Here is a 14,509-nt window from a genome sequence, read left to right on the forward strand (position 1 = left end):
AAAGTGTGAATTCTGTCAGTTTGTGAAGTGATAATTATGTGCCATATCTGTTGGTGGAGTGATGTCTATATTATATGTCAAGTGTTAGCAGAGTGATATATTCATTAGGTGCTAAGTCTGTTAATGAAGTGATATGCACGTGAAATGTTAGTCTACTAGTGGAGTGATATATTTATGTGCCATGCCTGTTAGCGCAATGATATATTCATTGTTATAAATCTGTTTACGAATGCTAAGTCTGTTAGTGGAGTGATATATACATCATATGGCAAGCCTATTGATGAAGTAATACATACATGATATGCTAAATGATGCACATATAAACGCGTGTTTACAAATTGTTGGTAAACAAAGTGCCGGCTAACAAAGTTAACAAAGCTAACCCTAACGTCCCACATATGAACCTGATTAGTCCAGGGTTAGATGACGCTGCCTGACTCTGCCTGACGCTGCCTGACTCTGCCTGACTCTGCCTGACTCTGCCTTAACCATCACCCTAACCCTAACGTCCCACATATGAACCTGATTAGTCTAGGGTTAGATGACGCTGCCTGACGCTGCCTGACTCTGCCTGACTCTGCCTGACTCTGCCTTAACCATCACCCTAACCCTAACGTCCCACATATGAACCTGATTAGTCTAGGGTTAGATGACGCTGCCTGACGCTGCCTGACTCTGCCTGACTCTGCCTGACTCTGCCTGACTCTGCCTTAACCCTCACCCTAACCCTAACGTCACAGTAAGACAGATTGAAGGCTGGGGAATAAGGCGGACTTATTCAGGTCAATTCTCAAGGTCATATTTGTGTCAAGGTCACCACTTACATGCTATCCGGCTTACATATTAGGTTGAGATTTACAGCAATGTTTAAAGATCTACTGTCTGGTTTCGTAACCGCGGGGATAGAGGGAAAAAACTTAACAAGGAGTTCTTCCCCCTTCCCTCCCTCTCACCCCTACCCCATCCACACACCCAATGCACCCTCATTCGGCAACGTTGAGCATTTTTTGTGGTTTAATTTATCACGCTTGGGTGGTTTCATGCAATCATTTCCCGGAGGGAGAAATAAAAATGTTGGGGAGAAAAATCTGGCAACATTCTAGATGTCAGACACGAAATGTTGGGGAGAAAAATCTGGCAACATTCTAGATGTCAGACACGAAATGTTGGGGAGAAAAATCTGGCAACATTCTAGATGTCAGACACGAAATGTTGGGGAGAAAAATCTGGCAACATTCAAGATGTCATACACAAAATTTTGGAGAGAAAAATCTGGCAACATTCTAGATGTCAGATACGAAATGTAAATAAAAATCTGGCAAGATTCTAGATGTCAAACACGAAATGTTGGCGAGAAAAATCTAGCAACATTCTAGATGTCACATACGAAAATGTTGAAGATGAAAATCTGGCAGATTCTAGATGTCAGATACAAAACTGTTGTAAACAAAAAATCTGGCAATATTATAGATGTTAGATACAAACATATTGTAGACAAAAATCTGGCAACATTCTATGTGCTGGACAAGAAATGATAAAGAGGAAATCTGGGAATGCTAAATTTTAGATTTCCCCACAAGAAATATTGCTGTCGGGTTGTCGTGTAGGGGTTGTCCTTATGGTTGTCGTCTTGTTCGACTGCGATGCTGGGTTGGAGCAAGATTTGAAATGGTTGTCACGGGTTGTTCAATAACACTGTTGCCACTAAATCAAGAACCGCTACACCGCAGAGAGATGATTACTTTTTGGGTCAATTATGATTACACAATCAAGAATATTAGCAACAAATTATCCCACTGAAAGAAAGCCAATCAAAGTAAGGTGAAATTCAAATCTCCTTTAAATCCTCAGAGTACAACAAAACACCCCAAGTGCAAAAGAAAGTGGACACATTCTCCAAAAACTAATCTCAATTATTTACAACTAATTACAGTAATAATTTATTAACGAGCTCTGTAACAGGTTTGGGGGTGAGTAGAAGAAATCTGGCCAGTGATGGCAGGAACCGAATCAACGGTACCAGCCTGCTCTTAGGTGTCAGAGGACGGCATATGGAACCCGCTTCTTTTCACTGCTAATTAGTTCCAGGGCTAATTGGTTCCAGGGCTAATTAAAGAGAATGGGTGCGGCCGCAAGGTGCCGGATAATCTCGGCGAGTCCCCGGGGGACGGGACGCGTTTAATCAATCAGCTGAATGGTCCCAGTCTAGCTAAATGGTCCCAGTCTAGCTAAATGGTCCCAGTCTAGCTAAATGGTCCCAGTCTAGCTAAATGGTCCCAGTCTAGCTAAATGGTCCCAGTCTAGCCAAATGGTCCCAGTTTAGCTAAATGGTCCCAGTCTAGCTAAATGGTCCCAGTCTAGCTAAATGGTCCGAGTCTAGCTAAATGGTCCCAGTCTAGCTAAATGGTCCCAGTCTAGCTAAAAGGTCCCAGTCTAGCTAAATGGTCCCAGTCCAGCTAAATGGTCCAGTCTAGCTAAATGGTCCCAGTAAATGATCCCAGTCTAGCTAAATGGTCCCAGTAAAAGGTCCCAGCCTAGCTAAATGGTCCCAGCCTAGCTAAACAGTCACAGTCCATCTAAATGGTCCCAGTCTAGCTAAATGGTCCCAGTCTAGCTAAATGGTCCCAGTAAATGGTCCCAGTCTAGCTAAATGGTCCCAGTCTAGCTAAATGGTCCCAGTAAATGGTCCCAGTCTAGCTAAATGGTCCCAGTCTAGCTAAATGGTCACAGTCTAGCTAAATGGTCCCAGTCTAGCTAAATGGTCCCAGTCTAGCTAAATGGTCCCAGTCTAGCTAAATGGTCCCAGTAAATGGTCCCAGTCTAGCTAAATGGTCCCAGTCTAGATAAATGGTCCCAGTAAATGGTCCCAGTCTAGCTAAATGGACCCAGCCTAGCTAAAAAGTCCCAGTCTAGCTAAATAGTCCTGGTCTAGCTAAATGGTCTCAAACTTGTGACTGTATTCCGTTTTTAAATATGCAAATAGAAAATGTACAAAGCTGAAACCAAAGCTAAATTCAAGTACTTCACCAGCCTATGTTTGGAATTACGTCAAAACTCCCTGAAAGTATTGGGTTACACACCCAGTTTTATAACCCGCCCACCAGCAATATATCCCCACCCACCGAAAGTTTGTCCCCACCCACCAAGAATTGGTCCCCCACCCACCAATAATTTGTCCCTACCAACCCCCAGTTTGTCCCCCACTCACCAAGAATTTGTCCCCCACTCACCAAGAATTTGTCCCTACCAACCACCAGTTTGTCCCCCACCCACCAAGAATTGGTCCCCCACCCACCAATAATTTGTCCCTACCAACCCCCAGTTTGTCCCCCACTCACCAAGAATTTGTCCCCCACTCACCAAGAATTTGTCCCTACCAACCACCAGTTTGTCCCCCACCCACCAAGAATTGGTCCCCCACCCACCAATAATTTGTCCCTACCAACCCCCAGTTTGTCCCCCACTCACCAAGAATTTGTCCCTACCAACCCCCAGTTTGTCCCCCACCCACCAACAATCCCCCCCACCACCCATCAACAGTTTTTCCCCTCTCAACGTGACACATTGTCCCACAAAGCCAGCCTAGTTACTGCCCCTGACCATTATTTATAAGGACGAGTTGACTCCCCTGTCAACCTCTAGTAAATTACCCATTGATGGATGGACGGCGGTGTATTATTTGATTTGCGGAAGCTCCAACTTTCACTTTCCTAGTAAATAAACAGACGAGAAGCGTTCATGTATTTTTTCTCGACAGCCGGTTAAATCAAATTTTCTTTCGCTCGCTTTATAAAAAGAAAATAGCGATGTCACCCCCTCCCCCTCCTTACACAACTAGACACAATTCGTGAACGTCCCCCCCCCCTCCTCTTCACACACATATGGGATATCTCTTATTGAAAGCAGCATTAGTTCATCAGTTTAAAACACAAATTTGGACGTTAGGAGATCAGGTCTGGAAGTTTCGTTCGATGGAGACAATGACATCGGCACGAGATACGTTCAAAGCATCTTTGAAAGACGTACAGACAGATGGACAGACAGACAGACAGATCGATATACGGACAGACAAACGTACAGACAGACGAAAAAAAAAAGACGTACAGACAGAGGATAAAAAGGACAGACGTACAGACAGATGGACAGAAGGACAGATCGAGATACGACGTACATACAGACGGTCAGACAAACGGGCAGACACAAAGACGGAGAGATGGATAGACGGACAAACAGACAGACAGACAAACGGACAGACAGACAGACGGAGAGAAGTACTGACTGACTAATTGACTGGCTGACCCACCGACCGACTGACAGATAGACGGTCAGACAGACGGAGAGGACTGACTAACCCACCGACCGACAGACAGACGGACAGACTGCACTGTCCAACACACCTCCAGAGGACGACCAAAACTTCTGCAGCTTCTTCACTGATGGCGGTAAATTAATTTTAAAAATAGTTCCAGTGACCGACGTAGAAAAACATCACAAGAAAGAAGCCTTGGACTATTTGATTGGACACGCAAACACGGACACCAGGCTCCCCGTGGTAAAAGCTCCCCTCATTTCTTGTCAAATTACCGCCCTACATACAGGTGGGAAAAGGTAATAAGTTTACCTATAAGTGACGTATCATTAAGTGTGTTCTAAGAATAGAAATCTAGGAAGTGTAATGGAGGGTGGGGGATAATGTAAAAAGCTGTGTTGGCTGTCAGTGGTTTGTCTAGCTTGGATGCTTCAGGTTGGCGGTTGTCCTCTGATGTAGGACATCACGTGATTATGTGGACCTCTGAGACATAATAGGACCTAAAGTCTCAACTTATAAGGACACAAGAAACATAGCTCTCTGCTTTACTAGCATTAGTTCTTTAATGTCGATCCTAATTATGCGGAAAGGTCTTTCACTGTAAAACGTCATAAGGTCAGAAGGACCTTGTAACTAATGACTCATACAGTAGACCTAACCCTAACCCAACTCTTTTTACACTCTTCACAACAGACACAGCACATCATCATTATCTCAACAGATACAGCACATCATTATGTCAACTCATTATTGTGCCGAATACCAACTCAGTACCATCGTTACCAAGCCACCATTACAAATACCACTATCTTTACCACCATTACCTTTACCACCGTTACCAGCACACCATTACCTTTACCACCATTACCTTTACCACCATTACCTTTACCACCATTATCTTTACCACCACTACCTTTACCACCGTTACCAACCCACCATTACATTTACCACCGTTACCAAGCCACCATTATCTTTACCACCATTCGGAGTGTGCCAATGCCCAGAGACTGCGGTGAGAAAAGACAAGCCCAAGTGCCGTCAACAAACCAATCCACTGGTTTCGTGTCTAGAGGCAGTTCAGTGTTCCAAAGTAGGTATTTGTGGGAGGGGTGGGGCGTGTGGGTGTGTGTGTTAGTGTGTGTGGGTGTGTTAGTGTGTGTGTGGGTGTGTGTGTTAGTGTGTGTGTGTGGGTGTGTGTGTTAGTGTGTGTGTGGGTGTGTGTGTTAGTGTGTGTGTGTGTGTTAGTGTGTGTGTGTTAGTGTGTGTGTGGGTGTGTTTGCCTGTCCCCCCAGTCTGCTACAGACATTATCATATTTTCTAGTTGGTCGACAACAGACAAATGATCAGACCGACAGACAACTGGTCAGTCTGATGGTCAAACGCTCACACAATAAGGTTCAACTAGTTGATAAAGGTTCAACTAGTTGATAATCGGTTACTTTTGTATGAGTAGAATTCAGAATAGCATGTACAGCACCAACTTAAAAAACATTGTGCAACTAGTAATTAGATGACATTAATTATCTTACCTAACTCGACCTACGTGTAAGAAACTAATTAGTGGTAATGAGGTAATTAGTTCTTCTACCTGCTGTACAGTATTTTCTGAGTTAATATACACTTTACATGTGTAACACTTTCACTTAGCGGAGATATGGGATAGTTTACACGTGTAATGCTTTACGGATATATGGGATTATCTACTTTACACGTGTAATGCTTTACGGATATATGGGATAGTTTACACGTGTAATGCTTTACGGATATATGGGATAGTTTACACGTGTAATGCTTTACGGATATATGGGATTATGTACTTTACATTTGTAATGCTTTACGGATATATGGGATAGTTTACACGTGTAATGCTTTACGGATATATGGGATTATCTACTTTACACGTGTAATGCTTTACGGATATATGGGATAGTTTACACGTGTAATGCTTTACGGAGATATGGGATAGTTTACACGTGTAATGCTTTACGGAGATATGCGATAGTTTACACGTGTAATGCTTTACGGAGATTTGGGATTGCAGAAATTCTGTCATTTGACATGTATAAACACGTATCCCGCCCACCCCACCCTTCCCATCCCGTCTCACCCCACACCCCACACCCCCACCCTTACAACCACCTCAAATAAGAACAACACCCCCCACCCTCTCCTCACTCCACAACCCATCCCCTCACACCACAGCCCCGACCCCTCCTGACAACACATCCCAACCCCACCACCCCCTCACACCACATCCCCACCACACCAACCCGCCACACCACAACCACACCCACCCAGAACCCTACCGATCCAGAGATTCCAAACGATGTTTCTTTAAAAAAAAATTGTCATTTTTTTTTCAATCTTCCCCATTGTGTCCGTTAAACCGAAGACATTTCAAACAAACTTCATTCGATTAGAACTGAATGAAAGGAAGGTTGGTGAGGGTGGGGGTGGTGGGGGTGGCACTGGACCACGCCTTTATTCACCCCTCTCACATGGGGGATCCGCCTGTTGACATCACTCTAACCAGCTTTGCCTTATTTCTCTTGTGATCTACTCACGGGGACAGTAGGGCTGGGGGGTGGGGGGGATGGTAAGGGGGTTTAAGGATAGGTGTGGGGAAGGGAGAGAATATTTGGGGTAAGGATATGGATGAGGGAAAACATGGGAGGGGTAAGCATTGGACCGTAGTTCCCAAACTAAGGTCAGCTGTTTGAAAGAAGAGCGATTTTAAAATTTTCTCTTTTTTCTTACTAAAAATCCCCCAGTGGTGATGAAAATTCAATGGCGTAGGGTGAAAAAAGGGATGGGTGGGGGGGGGGGGGTGGTATTTGTGGGACGCGGGGACGTTCTGGTGTTGCGAAATTGTGAGGTAATAGTATTATAGATGACGCCGTCATCTAGCCGTCGTGATGACGTAGCTGGTAATAAGATAGTAATGATGACGTAGCTGGTCGAATAATTATATGGATGACGTAGTCATTGTTACACATATGACGTAGAAAGTCCTAGAATAGTATAAATAATGTTAAATAATGTTAATTTATTTTTTAAAAAAAAGCTGTGTTTGAATACGCGGACTTGGTTGTGACGTCACACCGTGTTTTGTTCTAATGCTAATGGTCCCATTGACTTCTTCTTGTCAACAATGGCTTCTTTTAATCACAGTTTTAACACTACCTTTTTTTAGACTGTTTTTTTTAAACTTTGTGTTGATTCCTTCTATTATTGTCGCACGGTACACTTGACTTGTGTCTATTGTCACGTGACCTGGAACTGAACGAGGCAGCTATTCTTGTCTTTGGTGGAAGGTTCCATTTCATAGATTCCCATAGGGGTGTTAGGACTCGGGGTGTAAGCTTTTATTGGTTGGGTCGTGCATAGGTCAAGTAGAAAGGTTGGGTCTTGGGTCAAGTAGAAAGGTTGGGTCTTGGGTCAAGTAGAAAGGTTGGGTCTTGGGTCAAGTAGAAAGATTGGGTCAAGTAGAAAGGTTGGGTCATTGGTCAAGTAGAAAGGTTAGATCATTGGTCAAGTAGAAAGGTTAGATCATTGGGTCAAGTAGAAAGGTTGGGTCTTGGGTCAAGTAGAAAGGTTGGGTCTTGGGTCAAGTAGAAAGGTTGGGTCTTGGGTCAAGTAGAAAGGTTGGGTCTTGGGTCAAGTAGAAAGGTTGGGTCTTGGGTCAAGTAGAAAGGTTGGGTCATTGGTCAAGTAGAAAGGTTGGGTCTTGGGTCAAGTAGAAAGGTTGGGTCATTGGTCAAGTAGAAAGGTTGGGTCTTGGGTCAAGTAGAAAGGTTGGGTCTTGGGTCAAGTAGAAAGGTTGGGTCTTGGGTCAAGTAGAAAGGTTGGGTCTTGGGTCAAGTAGAAAGGTTGGGTCATTGGTCAAGTAGAAAGGTTGGGTCTTGGGTCAAGTAGAAAGGTTGGGTCTTGGGTCAAGTAGAAAGGTTGGGTCAAGTAGAAAGGTTCAAGTAGAAAGGTTGGGTCAAGTAGAAAGGTTGGGTCTTGGGTCAAGTAGAAAGGTTGGGTCATTGGTCAAGTAGAAAGGTTGGGTCAAGTAGAAAGGTTCAAGTAGAAAGGTTGGGTCAAGTAGAAAGGTTGGGTCTTGGGTCAAGTAGAAAGGTTGGGTCTTGGGTCAAGTAGAAAGGTTGGGTCTTGGGTCAAGTAGAAAGGTTGGGTCTTGGGTCAAGTAGAAAGGCTGGGTCTTGGGTCAAGTAGAAAGGTTGGGTCAAGTAGAAAGGTTGGGTCTTGGGTCAAGTAGAAACGTTGGGTCTTGGGTCAAGTAGAAAGGTTGGGTCTTGGGTCAAGTAGAAAGGTTGGGTCTTGGGTCAAGTAGAAAGGTTGGGTCATTGGTCAAGTAGAAAGGTTGGGTCTTGGGTCAAGTAGAAAGGTTGGGTCTTGGGTCAAGTAGAAAGGTTGGGTCTTGGGTCAAGTAGAAAGGTTGGGTCTTGGGTCAAGTAGAAAGGTTGGGTCTTGGGTCAAGTAGAAAGGTTGGGTCTTGGGTCAAGTAGAAAGGTTGGGTCTTGGGTCAAGTAGAAAGGTCAGGTCATTGGTCAAGTAGAAAGGTTGGGTCAAGTAGAAAGGTTGGGTCTTGGGTCAAGTAGAAAGGTCAGGTCATTGGTCAAGTAGAAAGGTTGGGTCAAGTAGAAAGGTTCAAGTAGAAAGGTTGGGTCAAGTAGAAAGGTTGGGTCTTGGGTCAAGTAGAAAGGTTGGGTCAAGTAGAAACGTTGGGTCTTGGGTCAAGTAGAAAGGTTGGGTCTTGGGTCAAGTAGAAAGGTTGGGTCTTGGGTCAAGTAGAAAGGTTGGGTCAAGTAGAAACGTTGGGTCTTGGGTCAAGTAGAAAGGTTGGGTCTTGGGTCAAGTAGAAACGTTGGGTCTTGGGTCAAGTAGAAAGGTTGGGTCTTGGGTCAAGTAGAAAGGTTGGGTCTTGGGTCAAGTAGAAAGGTTGGGTCTTTGGTCAAGTAGAAAGGTTGGGTCTTGGGTCAAGTAGAAAGGTTGGGTCTTGGGTCAAGTAGAAAGGTTGGGTCTTGGGTCAAGTAGAAAGGTCAGGTCATTGGTCAAGTAGAAAGGTTGGGTCAAGTAGAAAGGTTGGGTCTTGGGTCAAGTAGAAGGGTGGGTCTTGGGTCAAGTAGAAAGGTTGATCATTGGTCAAGTAAAAAGTTTGGGTCTTTGGTCAAGTAGAAAGTTTGGGTCTTGGGTCAAGTAGAAAGATTGGGTCAAGTAGAAACGTTGGGTCTTGGGTCAAGTAGAAAGGTTGGGTCATTGGTCAAGTAGAAAGGTTGGGTCAAGTAGAAAGGTTGGGTTCGGTTAAGTTAGACGAATAAACTGCATTGTCAGACACCATCCCAGCACCGACCTTTAAATTTTCAACTTTAAAACGAAACCCCGAGACCTATGGAAGCAATTAAAGAAAAAAAAACGTGCTCAAAAGCCAGACCAGACCTGCAACAAGTGCCCCATGCCAAGATCTCCAGCCTCGCACGGCTGTCAAGTACACAATGTCAAGTACACAACGTCAAGAACACAACGTCACAGTCACAACAAGAACTCTCCTCGTCTGAAGATTCTTTAAACACGTCGCGAGAAATTTACTACTGAACAAACCAAACTAATTTTACCCCCCCCCCCCCTCCAACTGACTAGCCAGGTACTGTTTGGATATTGTTTCCACACCATCTCACACATCAACATCCACGGTCAGATAGAGACCACCACCACCACCACTAACTCGTGAAGATTGGACGGGATATTTTGAGGACAATATATGGTGGTTAGGGGAATTTAAAACTTCAATTTGTTTCCAGATCAGCTTATGATGGAACTGGGACATCTTGAAGAACATTTACGTTACCCGCTGTGGAAAATTTATGGCAGGAAACTGTTTCTAATCTCGTATTTTTTTCGTTAAAACACCAGGATGGTATACAAAATCCTCTGGGGTTTTCAATTAGGTACTTACCCCATATATGTATGTATGTATATATATATATATATATATATATATATATATATATATATATATATATATATATATATATATATATATATATATATATGTATATATGTATATATATATATATATATATATATATATATATATATATATATATATATATATATATATATATATATATATATATATATATATATATATATATATATATATATATATATATATATATATATATATATATATATATATATATATATATATATATATATATATATATATATATATATATATATATATAAATTAATTAATAAATAAAATAAAAAAAGAAACAAATGAATAAATAAATAAATAAATAAATAAATAAATAAATAAATAAATAAATAAATAAATAAATAAATAAATAAATAAATAAATAAATAAATAAATAAATAAATAAATAAATAAATAAATAAATACATACATATATATATATATATATATATATATATATATATATATATATATATATATATATATATATATATATATATATTGTTACGTACCCCCTTCTCTAATCCTTTCGAACTAGTCAGGGGATCGTAAACAAGAAGAAGAAAAATAAAAATAAATAAAAGCCAACTTCAGTAATCTCTATTTATTCGCCACAAAATACAACATCTAACATTAACCCGCCACCGAAGTACAACAGTCAGAAATATACACAAGTAACTACAACAACTAAAGTTCTTAGTACGACTACCCTACTTGTCCCTAACTGTCTATCTAGCCTAGGTCTAGTACATGTCGTGGCTCTCCACTAGCTCACATAGACGACCCATGTCTGTCTCCCCTAAACCTAGCTATCCGAGACGTCCGTCCGTCTCCGTGTGTGTGTCCCGAGTGTCTGTCGAGAGTGTCCACCTAGTCTCCGGTCTACCCTCCTAAAGTACTCAAGTCGTCCCTGACTAGTGTGGGAACCTTGTTAATCGAGCCTGACCCCCAGGTCAGGTCAGGACATGACCGTCCCCTCGGCTCCGTCCGTCCTGGAAGGTTTTCCCAGCCGTAAATCACGGGCTGCTGACCACGTTAATGGCCGAGTCCCTAAGACCTCCATTCTGCCACGCCCCTCAGCGTGAAATCTAATCCGTGGTCAACTGCGTCAAGAACCCCAGATTCTCACGGCCTACCCTGGCCAGTGCATTAACATGCCTAAGCATTTCATTTTAATTACCTGGCCCTCCTCGATGGGACCAAACCCAGGTAAAGATCACTTGGGGTCGTAACACCCCCACCCTTCAAGAAATTAATTCGCCACCACATGGTGAATTAATTGAACATCTCTTACTAGACAACCATACCAATCTCACAATTCCTCAAAAGTCCCAGAATAAACCTAAATGGGACTAAATCCCTTTAACATAATCATTACTAAAAAGATAAGAAACGTGGATGATTTAGTCACAATAACAAGTTTGACTAAATACCCCAAACACGATGTCATCAAACATAGACATCAAAGTAAATAAAACAGCAAATCTGCAACACATGTGTCACTGTCGCAAATAATGCTAAGATTGAAAACCATCAGTCTTCGTTTTACTGATAGTTACGTCATCAGTCAACAAAACTTGTCAATACAATTAAAAACTGTCACGAATTCAACAGCATGTAAAACATCAATAACAAATTTTTTTTTCAAACAAGACATGTAAAAGGGTACATTCTTTAAGCCTGAAAACAGTTCATTTTGATTAGAACACTTGCATCCTGGGAAAACATGAAACAGTCAATATAGGAAACAGTTCTATAACAGGCTTGAAACTCAAAGGTACACATTGTCCTTATGTTTCCGTCTTGCGGGTCATCATGAGTTCGTAAATATAAATCTTTAGCCGAACTTTATAACGTCGCAGCACAATTTTAGTGACGGAGATATTATCCGCCCACAACAAATACACCGAGCCGCACAAAGAGAGGTCGATTTCACGCCCCGTCTCTGTGAAAGTGAGGTGATATGCGCTCACATGTACACATTCTCGGTTGACGGGAGAAGTGTGACCCGCTGAGGTCACATTACCGATCTTCCCCGGGTCGGTCAAAGAACAATAAATCAGCTCCGAGATAAGGGGAGGGAAGCCTGAGTTAGGCTCAACTCCAAAACAAGAGGTAATGACTTGGCTCGTCGCCGACGCGGACAAAAGATTCACCGTCTCCTCGATCTCTGGATGTAAAACACCATCCACGTGACCTCCAGGTGAGGTCATGGCCTCCAGGTTGCTGGACTTGGTCGGGGAGAAATCAAATACTGCTGGGATCATGGGAGGACAGCCCGTGTTAGGCTCACCTCCAAGACAATGGGTAACGATTTTGTTCGTTACTGATGCTGGCAAAAGATTCGTTGACTCGTCTATCTCTGGATGTAGAACACCATCCACGTGACCTCCAGGTGAGGTCATGGCCTCTGGGTTGCTGGACTTGGTCGGGGAGAAATCAAACACTGCTGTGATAATGGGAGGACAGCCCGTGTTAGGCTCACCTCCAAGACAATGGGTAACAATTTCGTCTGTTACCGAGGCTGGCAGAAGATTCGTTGACTCGTTTAACTGAAGGTGTAGGTCACCATTCACATGACCTCCGGATAAGGTCATGACGCCATCAAGATGACAAGTAGTAAGGTCTTGATCAGATGCAGTTACTGGTTCAGGTTCAGACGAGGACAGCCTGTTCTCATGGGTATTCACTCTCTCGGTGGTTACCGTGATTTCAGCGGTGGTTGTAACCACTGGTTCTGATATTGACTGCCCCTTTTCATGACTGGTCAACATCAGAGTGGTTGCCGTTATATCATCGGTGGTTGTATCCACTGGGTCAGATATTGACAGCCCCTTTTCATGACTGGCCAATAACAGAGTGGTCGCCGTGATATCATCGGTGGTTGTATCCACTGGGTCAGATATTGACAGCCCCTTTTCATGACTGGTCAACATTAGAGTGGTCGCCGTGATTTTATCTAAACCAATAACTTGCTGACTGCCTTCAGTACTTGTCGGCACACAACTCTCGACTCGTAAGCTATCAGCACGTTTTGACGTTTGTGCTGGTTGTGCTAGGTTAGAGTCGACTTCAGGGACTGAGCCAAAGCTAGTGGCAGCCTTAGTCTGAGACTGACAAAACTCGCTACCAACTCTATCAGACAACGAACTATCTTCATTTCTATACCGATCCTCGGAAACTACTACACTGGCCTGAGAGAAAACAGAGACAGATTCTGGAAAGTCAAACAATCCACTAAGATGCGCCTCCTCCCATAGCCTAAGTAAATCCCGTTCCCTCCTGATCTCTAATAGTTTCACTTCATGTCCGAACAGTTTCTCTAAACTTTTAATGTCAATTTCCTTCCAAGATTCTGACATGAATATATCCCTCCTGATCTCTAACAACTTATCCTCTTTTTCTCTCGTGATCTCTAACAACTTAACTTGAAACTTTCTCTCAATTTCTTCAACCCTAATACGTCCGATCTCATAATATTCTATCGAGTCTAGACACTCCTCCTCTAATCTACCTGTATTCACTAACTCAACACAAATATGATCTCGTAGAACTCTATCTCTATCCGAGACATCAACCTCTAGTCCTAGCTCCTCAACTAGACGCAACAACTCTACGCGACAAAACCTGTCTAAAACTTCTAGAGTTGGACACTCCATAAAACTCATTACGTCCATGATTCACACTTACGGAACTTATCCAGCTAAATGGTGGCGGTTAACTACTAAGAAAATGTGGCTTACAACAAACACTTTAACTTAAACATTAAAAGTAGGGCTATCACCTTTGACACTTGAAATAGGTAGACACCAGCTATACTGGGCCAACCAAACTAAGATATCCAGCTACACTGGATCACAAACGATTCACTCACGTATACTGGGAATTGACCCTCCAGCTATACTGAGCAAACCAAATAAAAATTACGAATTTATTCACGTACCTGGGAATGACCCTCCAGCTGTACTGAATAAACCCGAACACTCCAGTTCCACTGGACCAAACAAAAAACATTCAAGTATACTGGGCATTAATCCCTCCCGCTATACTGAATAAAAATAAAAATTCCAGCTCTACTGGACCAACATAAAAACAGCATAATAAACTCAGTGTCAATACAAAGGTGATAAGCTCGCTACTTACTCAATGTTTGGAAATCTCTCCTGATTCCGTGAACAACTTTACTCTCACTACTCCTAAAACTTAAAACTAAAACACAA

General features: G+C 42.6%; 1 protein-coding gene across 1 annotated transcript in view; it reads right to left on the bottom strand.

Annotated features, from left to right (window-relative positions):
• Positions 1–14,509, bottom strand: part of LOC131935748 (potassium voltage-gated channel subfamily H member 2) — a 79,680-nt gene that overhangs the window by 52,236 nt on the left and 12,935 nt on the right. The gene's annotated exons all lie outside the window — the stretch shown is intronic.

The sequence above is a fragment of the Physella acuta genome, unplaced genomic scaffold, assembly GCF_028476545.2.
Source record: "Physella acuta isolate Inbredline_101_S28 unplaced genomic scaffold, ASM2847654v3 ptg000156l, whole genome shotgun sequence".
In the NCBI taxonomy this organism is placed as follows: Eukaryota; Metazoa; Mollusca; class Gastropoda; family Physidae; genus Physella; species Physella acuta.